Source organism: Cyprinodon variegatus, unplaced genomic scaffold (genome assembly GCF_000732505.1).
Source record: "Cyprinodon variegatus isolate N-32 unplaced genomic scaffold, C_variegatus-1.0 Scaffold527, whole genome shotgun sequence".
Classification (NCBI taxonomy): domain Eukaryota; kingdom Metazoa; phylum Chordata; class Actinopteri; order Cyprinodontiformes; family Cyprinodontidae; genus Cyprinodon; species Cyprinodon variegatus.
The window spans coordinates 531556-550372 of record NW_015150980.1 but is presented as its reverse complement, the minus strand read 5'-3'; positions in this window follow the sequence as shown (position 1 = coordinate 550372).

Genomic DNA, 18817 nt, shown 5'->3' with positions numbered 1-18817 from the left:
TGTTTGACTATCCTAAATAAATAAATTCAAGTAGTTTATTTGCTTTGAGATGTTTTTCTTTATTAAACTTTTTTCTGTGTAATATATGAGTATACTGTTTTATTGACTATGTACACTATTTGATTTTATTTATCTTTATTTTCATTTATATTTGAATGTTAAAGCTGTGTTTTTTAGTTCAATAGATTGATTACAGTTTTCATATTTCATGTTTCATTGGATTCATTCATATAGATATATTTATTTAAGGTTGATTAGAGTGGGTACTCACCAATAATTGACAGAAGAAGTACAGGTAGTATTATTTTCCCCACCATCCTGCAAAAGTCTAAAGTGAACCCTGATAAAACAAAGATTATAACAAAAAATGATTTTAGGATGAACTAATGATGTTGATCCAAGAATTTATGAAACAAAACCACTTTGTTATCTGCTGACTTAACAAAGTATATCGCGATTAATACTGTTAATAAAATATTTTTTGTGGCAAACAAACAATCATAAAAGTTTTACCTTCACTATGTCCTCTCTAGTCTGTTTAATAATAGAATGGGGATGCGACAAGGTTATATACATCAATAGCTGGCACAAATTCAATGTTTAGTTTTGCATGAAAGAACAACGCCAATCCTTCCTCATATTTAAGCACAGTGAGGTTTCTTCCCAGAGAAAAAGATATGCATATTTAAACCTGATTTTAAGTGTACAACAGGTATAACAAGTTTTGATGATTAGCAACAATGACATTGCTCTTTTTCAGAGAAAAGCAAAGGGCGATACATGCAATAGACGCATAAAGGATGCAAACTTTGAAAACACATGACATAAATTCAATAGACAATTTTTCAAAATTAAAACTACTGCTATCACATAAATATACAAAAATATATACAACCAACAAAAAAAATCAAAGAAAAAATTTTGCAATCAAGGCCCTCCTTAAATCATACTGGCCCCAACACTTCCTCTCCGGTCGAAGCACCTACCTGCGATAGATATCTACACCCCAGACTAGAAAATTGATGAATTTTTTTTTAATATACAGGAGATCACACTTATGATGGCACATTATATTTGTCTGTTTGGTAGGTAGCGTTTAGCTGCAACTCTCCCTCAGAAATTATATTGAAACAGGAAAGGGTCTTTTGCTTTCTGTAAAGAAAGTGTGTATTTTAGGTTTATTCTGAAAAAAATGACAGCTCTAGTTTTGTGTTGTTTATCTAAAGAGGTTGGATTCAAAATATTTTACAACAAAGCCACTTAATATAAAAATATATTTTTGTTTGAAATGATTACACGTGTCAATAAACCATATATTTTTTTTTAACAAAAAGTAAAAGAAGAAGAACAAAAAAGAAAATAAATGTCCATAGCTGTATATTGGTATTTATTCTCCAGGTGCACAGTTTTTATATTACTAAAACACTTTACAGTTCAGTATTTTTATTTTTTATCTTTTAACTCTTCACTAGTATGTTATTCTGATACATTTTTCTATGGTACATATTTGTGTGCCATTTCTTTTCTATAATCTTTTTGCTGCCGTAAACACCAGAATCTTCCCATTGTTGGAGAATAGAGGGATTTTCTATTCTATTCTATTCTATTCTATTCTATTCTATTCTATTCTATTCTATTCTATTCTATTCTATTCTATTCTATTCTAAAAAATTAAACTTTAGCGAATTCTAGTTTAAACTCAATCTTTGGGAGTTTGGTAAAGCAAAACAAGTATTTGAAAGCTTTATTCACATATTCTGGATATGTTTCATTGTTGAAAGCTGTGATTCAAGGATAGGCTGGTGTGATTCAAGCATTCAAGTCACTTCTCTTCACTTGGCACGCCTTATTAACATGTTGGTTTTGTACTTGAAGCCTTTATCATTTCTCTGCCAGGAATTGAGAAGTAGACTAACCGGTCTTGTATTCATAGTGTTGTTAAAAGCTGAGGAGAACTCATGAAACATATCAAGTGCAAAGAAATGCGGCTGTAATTATGTCTAGTTATTTTACCACACCTCTGAAAAAGTTGTTTGTTTTTACTATTTTGCTTGGTCATACCTACATAGCTTTTTGTCATTCTAAGGCATGTACCAGAGGAGAGACTTCCTTACTCCACACCTTTAGCAGTACGTTTTTTAAATGATTTGCTATATATACACCCTGTTTCAGTTGACCCCACAGCTTCTCATTTAGTTGAACGTCTAGGCTTTGACTCATTTATAGACTTTCTCCATTTATTATGTTTCAGTTAGAACTTAGTGAATTTACACCCTTTGATACAGCATGATTCCCTGTAAACAGGCCAAGTCCCGCTGCCACAAAGAATTCCTAAACAATGACATACCTTCATAGTTTACAGTTGGCTTGATATTATTTACCTGGAATGTTTTATTTGGTTTTATGCCAAACGTGTCCTCTGTTCTGGGTCAAATAATTTAAGCTACAACTCATCCTTCTAATTAAGATAACTTCACAACTCATAATCTTTGTCTACATTTAGTCTCACAAACTCAGCTGTTGCATTCTCACTTTTATTTTAGAGCAAAGCTTTCCCATTTGCCTCCATTAATGTTAAACTTGTACAGATTCTTTGTAATTGCAAAAGTGTGTTGTTTTGCAGCATGCCTTTACAAGCACATCAAGTTTAACTTGCTGCCAGTGCCTTAGTAAATGAAGGTAGTGAAACCTGGTTCAATGTCAGGGACTCTGTCACTAATCTTAAAGGGCCTTTAACCTTTTCCCAAAACATCTACAGGAAATAATGTATTAATTTAGCTATATCAATTTTAAGCATTTTTTTGTCTGTTTGTTATTATGCAGGGATACTTGGTAATGAGCTGCCAAACACAAATTTCTGTCAGTAGTTAAGAGAGGCAATTTTTTTTCAATCTATTTTTACTACTGAACATCCACGCATAAGACAATCAATTATCAGTGTTATTAAGTCTACTGCATGAAATAAAGATTTTCATGATGATGCTTCAAGTAAGGAAGAAGAAAATGAAGAAGGAATGTTGCCTGGGGGCAGTTGCTCGAAGACTAAACTAACCGGCACCATAAGAAATTATTTAAAAGTGCTGTGGGGCGAGCCAGTACTAGTTGTAAAATGCTATAGTGTTTATTGACTGTAACTGTAATTAAAAAAATCATTTGCTTTGGCCACATTCTGATTATAGTCATTTCTGCCCTGGTCCTGCCCTGTATTATCATCTCTTTTTCTCTCCAAAACTATCACCAGAATATAAAGGGAGCCCTACAGTAATTGTGTAAATCTTTCTTTTCTATTTCCTGCTTGGAGTGGAGAAATCTAGATTGCGTCTACATCTACAACTTTGCTGTTGATGCCCTCTTCTGGGCGAGGAGTGTAATATTATGTGACCAAATCTTTCAACAATTCTACTATGAAAGTTTGGAAGTAGTTGTTTACAACTCAAATAATTACCATTATTGCTTGTAGATTATTCTAAATAGTGTGTTTATGTTTTGAGTCATGCTTTTATTCTTTGCAAGCTCCCTTTTATGGCCATTAGTTTTCCAGTAAATAAGTAATTTTTTTTCTGGGATGTTTTGCTGCACAGAAGATTGGTGCATTTCAAGTAATGCATGACAACATAAGAAAGAACATGAAGTTTTATTTTTATAAAAAAAAAAGATAGGATTTTAGAGAATGAGTTGGAGAAAGCCTTCTGGTTACTGATATGCTGTCCCTATCATGAGTATGCCTTCTTTCATCAGCTAGACAACAATGCTCCAATAAACAGACATGTGCTCTTTGGTTTTTTGCTTGTTTAATGAAGAATGGCCTTTGACCATTGCCCTCTCTTTGACCATTGTAAAAGAACAAATCCTGTCCAAACACAATCACAAATAAATGTTTCTCTGGAATTACGTTATACCATCTTGGATCTATTGCTTCCACTAGCTCCCTTACCAAAAAATATACCAAAAACAACCACCAGACAGAGCTACTGTATGGTGATTTACAAAAAATGTATGTAGTATAATACAGAAAAGGCAGAACAACTCACAATATTCAGAGTAAGGCAAATTCAAGTGGCTTAAGAGGTTAGAGCCTCACTTTTAGTTGTTTTTTGAATATATGTGAGAGATTTAGATTCATTCATTCATTGATTCTTCATCTACTACTTTGCTGTTTATGCCCTCTTCTGGATGAGGACTGTATGATCAGTATTTGGATTAAAATCTACTGATGTCTAAACTATTTAGTCTTTATGTCTTGTTTGAGTGAACATTACTTCTGCATCTAAAACAGAATACTAGTGTTCGATTTTAAAGGCTGCATCCTCCCAGGACCCGGTCTATCTGGACCGGATCCTTCGTGGTCCGTGAAAATAAGGAGACCGGAAGAGTTTTGGCAGCAGATTCAAACAGGTCTAACCTTCCTCGTTTTCCATCACCATAAGCTCTGTCGCCTAGAAACTGTGAGAGTTGACATAATAAAGCAGGAAAATAATAAATGACTTTATTTTTATTTACTTTTTCTTTTTTTATTGTAAATTGAACAAACACTGCACACATGAGAATACAGAGTGGAATAGAGGTAAGTAAGTAAGTAAATCTAAACAATGTACCGGTATGTATATCTGCTAAATCTCTTATATTAAACAACAAAAAATACTTAGTTAAGCAAATTGTGCAAAATAGCTATTAAAAACTAAAAGGCATATTAGATTCATAGTCCTCACAATGCAGATATATAGAATCTGTCCTTAAATTTCAGCAGATCCCATTTACAGAGTAACACATAAAAACTTTTCGATATATCAATCATTACCCGCCACATATCTGACTTAATAACCATTTAAAAAACTACTTTCATTCATTTCAGATGGAACTATTCACATACTTGTATTAGAAGAAACTGCACTTACAATATTCACCACTGTTCGGCGCTAAGTACCTTTCTCCTCTGAGCATGGAAAGCTTGGACCCGCAATGAATCACTGGATACCCAAGGCTTCTTTTTGCCCTTCAAAACAGGCAAAAAGAAGGATGCATTTGATGCAGTGTCACTACCCGATCCGTCCTGGAAGCATGATCCCTACCATCACCTCATTTGCACATGTGCAACCAGATATACATCCGGGTGTCCATAAATAATGTAATTATAGTACTAAAATTACTTATTTCTGTCGTTAACTCATTAAAGAATGATAATACACATCTTTAGAAAATGTGAAATGCAGAATTTGTAGAATGTAGAAATTCTGACTTTTCTGAGACAAATTCGATGCTTTTTACGTTTTCTCTGTTAAACTGCTTCTCTGACGTCATCATCGGATGTCCTCAGAGCAGTCCGGCAAAATATTATTAAACCATGTTTATCTGCATTTTAGTTGATTATTTCTTTAGATTATGCACTATATACCATAATGTTAACACGATAGGAAAACATACAACTCAAAAAGACTTGATTTAAATCCGAAGCCGAAAATGTTAGCGTGGGATCCCATTTCTGGAACAAATCGGGGACAGAAGAGTGATAAAATAGAAAGGATTTTAATACATTTATTTTCTCAGGAAATACATGATTAACCTTTAATATATTATTGTTTAGTATGCTTACTAATTTTTGGGGAGCCAAAAAACATAATTTTTAGGTGTTCTTTAAAAAATGAAATTGAAGGTGACCCGGATGTATAATTGGTGGCGCCTGCTCAAATGAGCTGATGGTACGGATCGTGCTTCCGGGACGGATCGGGTAGTGACCACCGATCTCTATTTATTCACTGGTTTGTTGACTGCCCGTTGGTAGTACGCGTGGAGGGAAGACACCAACCGCCATATTGGAACTCCCTCATTAGACCCGTCGAAACACACACTTGCTGTTTCATTGCAAAGTAGATTATTGTAACTTATGATATAATATATATGATATATCATTATGAAGTCAATTAAGTCTATAAATCATGTAATATAACATATTATACAAGCCCATCACAACAAAATCAATGTGTTAATGGAGCACAATAATACAGATGTGCCAAAAGTGATAAATTGAGGATGTACATGTAAAAAAAGATGTATTGATTACATTGTTATGTTAATTTGATATTACATATAATTTCAAGATTTCACATCAAGACTCAATTACAAGTACATGTCTGTTAATGCTATCGTATATTTTTATTTGCAAAATGTCCATGCATGATGCCATATACTTTTATTGCTGCGTCTGTGCATTAGCCTTAAAAAATGATGAGTTGCTTTTTTTTTTCATCAATATTATATACATTATGTTTCAGCACATGGTTTTTTCATTGAGAAATACAACAAACACTGCAATAACAACAGCGTCATCCAATTAATAAAGAATTAATACACTGACATTTGCCAGTGAATTACATTCTATTTAGTCTATTTTCTAATGTTAGACACAATGTTGATTGCTAACTAAGTCAATATCTATGAGTCAGTCTGAGACAGCCAGACTAATGTTAGGCTACATACTATATTATGCATATATATATACATCAGTGTATATATGGATTTTCTTGGTTAGTTCATCCACTGACTGTGAAATAACACGTGTAACATCTTCCCACAGCCAGAAAACTGCTTGTTTTTGCAGCCATGCTACACATGTAGGCATTTTTATGCCGCGTCTCCATGGTTGTGGGAAGTACCAATATGGCAGCCAATGGCTTGACTTTTTTTGGGCTATCAGGAATTCGGTGAAAAAATAGAGATCAATGGTAGTGAAAGGATGCATAATGAGGAGACTATCAGTTTCCAGTACTAGACTGTACTGGAAAATAATGTAATTTATGATAGTGATCTTACAAGTTAATAAAACAGGCAAATAAACGTTATTAAAAAAACCCACAAAAACAAGCCATGTGAATAACATAAAAATTTTTCAAATGCCTTTTCTTTCTGCTTTTCCTTCACTCTGAAATACATTTCTATTTTAAAATTATTTATGCCAGTATCATAAAAGTCTTTTTGTTGTATAAAAAATATTTCCAACAAATTCTACAGGATATTCACCGCACCAAAATGATTAAAAGCTTGAAAAACTTGAACTTTTATTATATATAGATATTGTATTTTAATTTTAATTTGCAAAAAGTCATATGATGCATGTAATTGTCATGGGAACAAATAAAACAATTTGAATTTTCACCTTAAAACAGGGGGTTTTAGTTATAGCCTTCTCTGTCAATGTTTAGAGAACAGAGCTGAGACACAAAAGTGTATTTGTTCCGACTTTCTTGGATGACTGATAAACCTAAAAATTATTAAAAAAACGATCTTGTCATGCAGTACCTTTCTGTCAAGGAGAACGTTTTGTTTGTATCTTTCTTCCACCAGAGGTCCTCCTATCATACATTGTGCTACATGTTCTCTTTTAGCTTCTCTCTCTTTTTTTGGTATTTATTTGGCATGTTTGTGTGCATGACGAGATTTAAATTTTTGTGTCAATTTGTTGTTGTCTATCCAAACAGTGGTCTATACAAAACAGCAACCATACGGGGAAATACGTTATATAAAAAATGTTTATTTAATTTTGGTCACAAATATCTGGAAGCCAAGAATAAATGCCTATAGAAAATTTATAGAGATTAGAGTATATCAGATTTGACAAATCAGGTTTACTCAGCCCATGAAATAGTGTGAAACTCGGCAACATTGCAATATTGCATTCAAAGCATTATTTTTTTGTTAATACACACCATACCCTCCTTTGTAGGAACAGTTTTTAAAGAAAGCGACTTGCTCTTAATCATCACTGCTCTTGGAACATGTTTTCTTTTCCGTTTTCATGACAAGTTTTCAGTAATCAGGTGCCATATAGCAAATTATATAATGACTTACGGAGCCCCTAACTGGACACTCAAGAAAAAAGAAAAATCAATAAATTAATTAATAGTAAATTGTGGTTTCAGCCTGCATGGAACAGGAGGACATGCTTTTGATAAAATGAGATTAACAAGCAACAAGTCTCTACCTCAATACTGTAAATCCTGCCATCTATACCAGGATGCGGCAAAGTATGAAGCAGAGGGCCCGGGTGGTATCTGAAGCCACAGACTTCAGGCTGAAAGTATATATATATATATTTATATATGTTCTTTGTAGTATCTTAGGTGTCCCTAGAACTGCTTATTTCTGGTCTGAAATGTCAGATGTTTCTCCAGGTATCTCTTGCCCCAACTGTTCCGATGACCACAGGTTCTACAGCTACCTTCAACTTCCAGGTTCTTTTTATTTCTTACTTGAGCACTTGGAATCTCTGTTTGATGGTTCCTCATGGTCCCTCATTAACAGCATAAATACTGTGGATACTGCATTTGAGGTGGGATCAACAATGTAGCTTCCAAGTAATATTACATAACACAGTGTCCATTTGCATTTTTCCCCAGGCATCATGACATACAGTTTATCTAAGACAAAAGACAGGGACCAGCCTGACTTTTTACCAGGAAGGAAAATAAATGCTTTTTTAATTTAAAAAAAATGTTAGCACAATATCCAAAGGATTAATTGATTAAATGGGCAAACATTTAAAAATCAGATAACTGACATGATTTTCAGCATCACAGGAGAATCTCGTGAGACTGTACTCTCACAATTTCTTTCCAATCTGTATATCTCAGATGTCCTTTACAAGTCAGAGCTCTGCCATACTTGTTTCTGCTCTTGTCAGGTGCAGCACAGACCTCTTTGTGGCATGTGCTAAAACAATCATTTTATAATGTAGAAAGACATGTTTGGTCAACCATGGCTTTATCTTCTCTTCACATTGGTTTCCTAACTCTACTTTTGTTGAACAGCTCTCTTAGAGACACAAGACTCCCAATAATATCTACTTGATCATGCAATAATCTGATCCATTTGTGCTTGAGGATGAAAGATATTTGGATATTGTTGGGAGCTGGAGTAGTACCATCCTCCTCCAGCAGAGTCCGCCGTGGATCCTCCTGAGCAGAGCCTCCTGCACAGCTGCTGCTCATTACCATCATCAGAGGATCCACTATATAAGCTGTCTTCAGACCTTGCCTCAAAGCCGCAGTGTTTGTTCCAGTTGGTCAGCGCTAAAGCCTAGATCTTTGTTGTATCTCCATGACTTTGAATCCAGGTTGGATTCTAACCACTGTCTCTGTGTTTCCAGGAAACCCGAGCCTCCTCTGTGAAAGCTCAGGAAGAGCTAACCTGCCGAGCCGATCCTCAGAGCCTAATCCTGAAGATTCTCAGAGAACCTCCAAGCAGCTCTGGACTAGAGCTGGGAAACCTAAGCCAAGGTCTGTTCAAGCTAGACGTGAGACGCTGAAGCAGCAAACGGACTCTGCTGATAAACTCTCCTCCAGAACCAACAGTGACTTCCCCAAGGAGAACCTCAAGAACCCTCAAGACTCCGGTGAACCCGTGTCCAGGCCCAGACCTGAACCAGTGCTTTCTGTGTGCTTGTGCTAAATAAACTGTCAAACTTTCCATCCCTGTGTCCGTCAGAGGTGTTCTGCATAATTGGGTTACCTCCGAGTTCCAATCATGACAGATATCATCTTATCCATGCAAACTTGCTTTTGCATGAAGACATTTTCTTTTTTGGATTTACATTTTTTTCCTCAGGCATCGATGACATACAGCTCTTCTATAACAACAAACATGTAGGACAAGCCTGAATGAGGTGGGGTGATGATTGAAGGTGACTTTTCTTTTGTAAATATTTTAACGCGAATTGTTCATCAGTTTCTTTGCTTAAGTGGGCATAAAAATAAAGTAAAAAAAACCTTGGTGTTAATTTTGATCAGGACCTTTCATTTAAATCCCATATCAAAGAGGTTTCTAGAATTTTTTCTTTCATCTGTGAAATTGCAAAAATTAGAAATCTCCTGTCCAGGGGTGATTCTGAGAAACTAGTCCATGCATTTGTTACTTCAAGGCTGGACTATTGTAATTCTTTACTATCAGGAAGTCCACAAACTGCATTTAAAGGCAAATTAACTACAGTTAAATCAACTGATCCAAAATGCTGCAAACAGAGTTCTGATAAAAATTAATAAGAGATAATTCTCCTATCTGTTTTATGATGTGCCACTCTGGGGTTTTTGTTTCTGTTTAGTTTTCACTTTGGGTTTTCAGTTATGCTTGGATTTGTTATTATGTTTTAACTGTTAAGAATTATATCACGTTTTGAATTACTATATAGTTTTACTATTCCTGTTTGGTGGTTTTTCAATTATCTCCTGAACATTCCCCTATCCTTTAGTTTTCCCCTGGGTCATTCTATGCTTTCTAGTCATTGGTCTTCACCTTCTGCCAGGTGTAGGAGGCACCGCAACTCAAACTCCTCACACCTTGACGATATAGCCAGTATATGCCTGAAAACTCTGGCAAAAACGCTGGCATACGTTGGATAAGTAATGGGTCTGTTTCGTATAAGTTATGAGTATGCTTAAGGACGCTGAAGCAGACAGCGACATGTGGCAAGTAAGTCAAGAAATTCTGAGCATGCTCAGGGAGACCTCAGTTTCCCTTTGTTCAGGGAATAGAAAATGTTTGAACCAACATGTTTCCTGTTGAAGAGGTGTCTCTTTTCTCAGATGATTTTAGTTATCAATAAAGCCAACTGACCTTGCAGAGCAGGCTTGTTTGATTCATTTATTCAGAGTTGCTGTCTAAAACCACTGGTGGGTTATCACAGCGTTTTGAGACACTGGTAAGGTCCACACAGGAAGGGTTGTATCATAACCAGCATTTACTTACACATTCACTTCCAGTTGGTAAGTCTTCATTTCCAAGACAGCCATCCGCTGTAGAAGCTTGTCGAAGTCCAATGTGATGAAGGGAGGAATTTCGAGCTGACATGGACTTGTCCTTCTCTGCATACATAGAAATGTTTAAAAAGTAGTCCATCTACAGAATAATAAAATAATTTCAGTAGTTCCTAATGTACTGTGAACAAAACCTGCTCCTGGCCAGGTTAGCACTGGGGAGAAAGTTACTACTGCAACAGAAACGGAGGTTGAGTAAATGCTCTTTGTGGAACGAAACTCAGAGTTTCTCTTATTTCAGGTTTTTCAGTACTCCTGTCTTCATCATCTCGTAAACATTTTTTTAAATCAGGAGGTGGTTCTTCTGGCAACAGTCCATGAAGTCCACTTTCTGTACTCTGAGTTATCCCCACCTGTGATGAGGCCTACTATAGAAGAGTAGTCCAAGAACCTCTGGAGGTCACAGCATGGGAAGTTAAAGGAGAAGTCTGCAGTGTAGAGGATGAAGAGGAACGGTGCCAGCACTGTTCCCTGTGGGACCCCAGTACTGCTGACCATCCCATCTGAGACACAGTCCTGTGCCCTCACATACTGTGGGTGGTCAGTGAGGTAGTCCAGAATCTACTGGGACGGTTGCTGGTCCACTCCTAACAGCTCCAGCTTGTCCTTTAGGTGTCCTGACTGGATGGTGTTTTAAAGCACTGGAGAAATCAAAGAACATGATTCTCACAGTGCTTCTATGTTTCTCTAGATGAGCCAGAGCTTGGCGGAGAAGGAAGATGATGGCATCACCCGACCCAGTCTCAGGATCCACTGTATATTTTCTTTTTTGTTTTGATGTTTTGTTTGTTCTTTTTTTCTTTTATCTTTGTTTTTCTTTATCCCCTTAATTCTTATCCCCACTTCTTTCTCATCTCCCTTTGCATGTCCATTGCAAACAATTTTACTCCCTAAACTACTTATAACAAAGTTTAATTCATAATTATCAAGACAAACGTTATGGCATCAAATATAATGGTCTACTTTTGAAAGTAAATCTGTTAGTTATTATCTAGCAATTGGACTTCAATTCTCAGAGATATATTGGCAATATAGGACACAAAAAGAGGTAATACAAAATTGGCTGAACAGAAAATAATCTACAGAGGGCCTGCAGGGGACAGTTTTTCAATTCACTTGAAAATGCGTCAAAATAAAAATTCAAAGGGCAAATTAATGAAGCATAAAGTCATTTTGACTCCTCTAATAGTATTTTTTGGAAAAGTTTATGGACCTTAAAGGGCTTCTTTTGGTTTACATGGTATCACATTATGTGTCTACTTTGCATTGTATAGGTGTTTGCATATATTACCTAATAGTCATTAAATAGAGATGAATCACACTTTCTCAGCAGGTTTGCAAGATTGCATGTGAAAGGATTTCTCTTCCCTTATTAATTTATTGTTTGTTACTTTCTTTCTTTCTTTATGTAAAAATGTTAACACTATGTCCAAATAAATGTATTGATATCTTGGCCAAAATGGGCATATTTTTGGTCTTTAAGTTAGACTAAATGGTTTTGTGTTTGGCATGATTGTCAGCATCATAGGAGCAAATTCTGGTACTATAATATATCACTCCTTTCCACTCTGTTTATCTCAGATTTCTTGTTAAAGTGAAAGCTCCACCATTCATTTTTTCTGTAGTTGTAATCTGTAGCACAGACCCTTTTCTGGCATATACTAAAACAATCATTTTATAAACTAGGCTGCAATAAACATGCTTGGTAAAGGCTAGCTTTCTCTGCTAAACTTGATTTCTTACCTCTGCTTTTGTGGAATAACCCTATGAGAGAAACAAGGCTTCCAATAAGATCCAACCCATCTCAATGCTTCTTAACAGATAAAAAACACTGACTCTCTAAAACATTCCACTCTTTTTTTTTAAACTTTGGGATGAAAGGTATTTGGATATAATGTTGTCCATCAAACTTTATTGAAACTGTAACCTTTGCATGACTACATTACCTTTTATCAATTTTCATTTCTTCCTCAGGCATCAGTGATATACGGCTCATCTAAAACAACAAAGATGTAGAACAAACCCGAACTGTATTAAGAAGGAAATAACTAACTCTAGTTTATAAATAACTCTAATTTTCGTATGTAAATATCCTGTATAACTAACTTTTGCATGAAGACATTTGCATTTTTGGATTTGGATCTTTTTCTTAGGCATCGAAGAGATAGGGTTTATCTAAGACAAGAGTAACGTAATTCAGGAAGGATAATATATATATGTGTTAACACAATGCCCAAATGGTTTATTGATGTCTTTCTCTCAAAGTTACGCTAATAGGTTTTGTGTTTGACATGATGGCCAGCATCACTGGGGCATCTCTTGGGACTGTCCTTGTACCATTACTTTCCACTTTGTAACTTTCAGATTTTCTCTACAAGTCAGAGTTCTATCATAGATGTTTCTGCAGTTATCAGGTGTAGCACAGAACCCTTTGTGGCATGTGTCGTAAACATCATTTCAAAGCTAAAAAACATTAATCATGTTTTGTCAAGCCTGACTTCCACTTGTAACCATGATTCTTCTACTCTGCTTTTTAGAAATAGCCCTTTGAGACACGCCACAATTCTGATAAGATCCTGTCACGATTGGGTGGAGGTTTGAAGAGGACTCAAATGCAGAGACTGAAGCCGAAGTGGTTTCTTGGAGGTTTAATAACAAAAAAGGTAACAGAAGCAAAAATCAACAATCAAACAAAATCCAAAAATACTTAAAACCAGGAATACTCACAACAAGGGGGCAAAGAAATGACGACAAACTAGCAACAGTGACTATGCAGCAGGTGCATATATGGGAGAGAGAAACAAAGACCAGGTTATTCAGCAGATTGGGAGCAGGTGTGAAGAGAGGAGTTTAGAAGGGAGCTAGGGAAAAGGAGACTGACACAAGAGGGTAACAGAGGGCAAACAAGAAATATCTAGGAACTCAAATACGAAAATTACAAAAATAACTAGAATAACTGAAAATGGAAATAAAACCAATGCAAACTGAAAGATAAGACCAAAACCATGACAGATCCAACCAAACGTAATGATCTCAGCAGATAAGACACCTTGACTTTCTAGGATTTTCCACTATTTCTGTGCTTTAGGATCAAAGGTATATTAATATAATCTTGTTCATACAAACTTTAATGCCACTGCAACTTTTGCATAAACACATTTGCATTTATGGATTTCCATTTTTTCTTCAGGCTTCAATGACATAAGGTTTATCTAAGACTATAGGCATGCAGGGCAATCCAGACATATATCAGGAAGAATATTAATTTATATATGTATTTTTAAAACTGTTAAAAGTATAGTGCAAGATTTTCTTTTTCCGTGTGGATCATTTAAATATGTGGTCCTCCTATTTGTTAATCATTCTGGTGATAGGTTTACTTAAGGCTGTCGTACTTGCTCATCCCCAGTTAGCAATTTTTTTTGGCGCATTCGCACCTTCTGCCGCATACGTGTGTTGAGCTACGTTTTCAGCCAGTCATTGAAGCTCACCTTTCTCACCACGGTTCTTTGAAAATGGTCAAGGGTCGTAAAAGAAAAAGTGTCTACAAAGTGTATGAGAAGAAAAGAAAGGCCTCAGAAGAGGCGAATATATCTTAATCCTATCACTCTCTTTGCAAAGCATTATGGGATTTGCTGTCACAACTGACATAGGCGGTGACTAGCGGTGGACAGGCACAGGAGTTATATGACCAACGGAGAGCAAAAGCAGTGATCATCCGTTCAGTAAACTGAGTTCACTAAAAAGTCCACTATAAAGTCTCTGCTCTATATAATGACTTAGGTATTTAGGGATTAGGGCGGACTTTCCGGATACAGTAAGCTTACATGAGTTATATGAACAGCAACTTTTAAACGGAGCATGCACGAGTAGAGATGGGGTGGTGCATGCTCTTGCATGCATTTAATTTGCGTTCCCTCTCTGGAGCGGATGCAGGTTTGTGCATGTTTTTTTAAATGTGGAGAGGACGGAGCTTTTCAAAAATTTGTGAAAATCCTACACTATACCTTTAAGACGATGCCCAATTTGATCATTATTGTCTGGTTTTGAGGCAAAGCCCTCTGAGATACACAAGACTTCAAATACATCTGAAGTCTTTCTTCAGTCATCCAGATCACTAAAGAAAGATCACACCAGCAGCTACATGAAGATGGTCATTAGCTGCATTTAGCTTTTAGAAAAGGACAAAGCCATCGAAAGGCAACAATAATGCCGGTGTAGGTACCAGATCTGCTTGGGAGGTCAGATCTGCTCCATGCCCCTTCTTAATACGTCAACATATGGCAACTCCACTCGGACAAACTGTATTGCACCCGTTTCTTAAGGATTGAATCTCTTCTGGAGTTTCAACATATTATTACCTATATTTGCATTATTTTACATTTCATTGGCCATCTAAAGTAGCCGAAAGTAGAAAACAATAATTTTCAGTCTTGAAGGAAAGTACTACCTTCTAAACCCGGGCTTACACTGTGCAATTTTTTTCAATCGTTGCACACAGCTACTGCTTACACTGTACGATTAACAGCAGGGTTTAGTCGTTCAGTGTGAGCTTACAGCTCACGATTTATGTTCGCCCAAAGCTCTGATGCAGTCCACCTGCTCACACTCTACGACTAAAAACCACGTCGGATTCAGCTCCGCAGTGAGATGGAGCTGCTCTGTAGAATGCAAAAATCACGTGTACGCCGAGCTTAAGACTGACTGAGCTCTGTCATTTAACAAGGTGACAAAAAAAAGTTTCAGTTTATTTTTATTCTTTTGATTAAGATCTGAGGGCAGAGGAGGACAAATGAAACATCCTAAAAAATGACTTCCGTAGAGATTTTAGACAAAGAAAACATCAGGTAAAACTTAATCGGTCATTAGACATGCTAACAGACGCTGTGTGATGTTATTATCATTGTCTGGGCAACCACTATGTTTTACATAATCTGGCAATGTTCAGCCAATCATGTAGCATAACCTCACTGGCATGCATACGGCCCAAGCAGATCTGACCACCCGAGCAGGTCTGGTACCTACACCGGCTTTACCCAGGAGAAGCCGTTCCCTGGATCTACAGCCTCCCAAAAATACACAAGGAAGGAGTTCCTCTCAGACCCATGATCAGCAGCATTATATCTGTCACTTACAAGATTGCCAAACATCACATTTCCATCATCACTCCTTTGGTTAGCAACACACTATATCACATTGTTAACTCACAGGTCCTCTCCAATAGGATAAAGAACCTAACACTGGACACGGATGAGACCATGGTCTCATGTGATGTCACATCTCTTTTTACTTGCATCCCCACCACAGAACTAGTAGCCACACTTAAGATTAATTTACTTCAAGACCACACTCTTCCAGATAGGACCAACCAAACTACTGACCAAATCTGTTATCTTTTTGACTTGTGCCTTACCACTGCATACTTCCAATTCAACCAAGCTTTCTACAGGCAGAAGCATGTATGTGCGATGCACTCTCCTTTTTCTCCCAGAGTGCCAAACTTCTATGTGGAAGAAGTGGAAAGCAGAGCTCTACACACATACATAGGACAAAAACCCAGTCACTTGTTCAGATATGTGGATGACACAGGTCAATATAAAGACCAAGGATGTAAACATTTCACGACCACATCAACGCACAGGACAGAAACATCAAGTTCACCCGATGTGAGACATATCATGGAAGACAGACAACTCAACATGGAAACCCTACAGGAAACAGTCTACAGGAAACCCACACGCACCAACCACTACTTCTGTTTTGACCCACACTACCCACTGGAACACAAACTTGGTGTTATCAGAATCCTTCAGACCCGAGCAGAAACCATTCCCACCACCAATAGAAGAAAGATAAGAGAACAGGGATATATCAGGATAGCCATGAAGAGCTGTGATTATCCTAGAGAGGCTTTGAAATTAATATATGAGCACAGGACCACACCTCCACAAACTCCAATCAGCTTAAAAGACATTTAAAAATCACAACACATCTGTTACTCAACAAAGCATCTGAGTTGGCTTGCTATGTCTGACTTTGACTCAGATTCCCGTGATGCAACCATCCTCTATTCCCTTTGCCGCAAGCTCCATCTAACCCTTTCTTCACATCGCTGCTTCCTCGTACAATCTGTTGATTGCTTTGTTTTTTACTGCATTCACAAGGCATCCCAAGCCAGTGCGGCAGAAGTACGCCTTGTTGAGCCTGGATTTGCCATAGATTTCTTCCCAAGGGGAGTTTTTTCTCTTCACTATCGCTTCTTGCTTGCTCATCATGGAAGTTCATATGAACCTGCACCTTATTCTAACTGGTGCCATCTTCATTCTTTCTCTGTTTCACCACCAGTTTTATACCTGGGGAAATCCCCCTTATTCACATTTATCAGTTCATGCATATAATCAAATTAAATTTCAGTGCTGATGTTTCTGCAGAGGTTTGAGTGCAAAAGATTTAAATACTGCATCAATAAGACTTCTCTCTTTGTGTGAGCTTTTCAGACCGAAATATTATAGTTGAATAAACAGTAGATTTAGTCAGCAAAAATAAGGGGTAAAGTAAAAATGAGCAGCTTTGAATGTATAACATCTACAGACACAAATTTACATATTTAGGCCTACCACTTAGGCTACTGTTTCTTCTTAAATCAGAGATTCCATGTTTTCTGTCCTAGTTTCCTCCTAATTGCTAGGACTGTTCGGATATATATAGCTTATAATGGCTACTGTGGAGGAACTTTAACCGTAGCTTAGCTCCATGCCGTTTTGAGGTATTTGGTAAGTACTGTCTTGATCTGGCCTGTTTGCTCTGCCTTAATTGGTCATTTCTTTTACCTGTCATTTTCCCTCCCTGCCTCAATTATCATTCATTCCTCCCACCTGCTTCCTTTGGTTTATATTCTGTTCAGCCTGAGCATTCGGGGCCAGATCATTATTTGTTTTTCTGCTAGTCTTTCCAGTTCAGTTTATTTCATGGTTCATGTTTTGGATCCTGCTGGCCAGTGGAAAGAGGGTTTGTGTCTGTCTCGTCTCCTGCTCATCCACTGTTCCTTCCCTGCTGAGTCGTCAGGGTTTTTGGCTCTATATGTGGGGAGGTTCAGTTTTTATCCCAGTAAGCCTGGCTCCAAGGTGGAGACCTGTTTAAAGGTCTTGCGTCAAGTTCTGGTTCCACATCCTGTCTCTGCTACCCTCTACCACTGAGCCAGCCCGTCTGCACCTGATCCTGTCTACTCTGGTGCATGATAGGCTGGTCATGCTTCCAGACCCTGTCAGACTCTGAACCCGCCTGGGGGCTCTATGATGCCTGGAAGCCTGGATCCTGCCACCTGTCTGTTCCTGTCATATCTGGATCCTGTTTTTTCTGTTCCTGCCTGATCTTTATCCCTGAGATGCTGGTTCACGCCCCTTTAAGGGTTATGGTCTGAACTGCTAAACCAGAGTGTCTGTGATTGGGCGGTGCCCCACCTCCTCTCCTGCAGCATCCGCGAGCAGCAGTTCCTAGAAGCTCCACTTTAGTCTTGTTTTGTTCTTTGTTCAAGAAACATTTTGAACTTTCCAACTGACTATCTCTACTTGAATACTGGGTTCATCTGTCCCGTTCCATGACATCTGTCCCGTTCCATGACAAGTACACCCCACTTCAGAATTCTTATTCGGTTCGAGATATGGTTTTTAAGCTTGAATTACCCCAGTGGACCAACCCCTGTGATGCTGTTTGTGCAGCAAATTTATGGGTGTACAAAAAACAGTGAGTACAAATGTTCCCACTTGGGATTTTAGAATGTATAGAAAACATTGCAATTTCATTGTTTCAAAATGTTTCTGGTTAATTGCTCGAAAATAACATGTTAAAGTCTTAGTTTTTAGAAAAGGATGTGGATATCTTTGGAAAGCTGTATGGTGTTGTAATCAGGCGTTGGATGACCTAAAAGTACTTCATGAAGTTTTTATGTGATTTACATTGTAGGGTTATCATTATTTACAATTAAGGATTTACAACATTTTGTCTTATTTGGACAC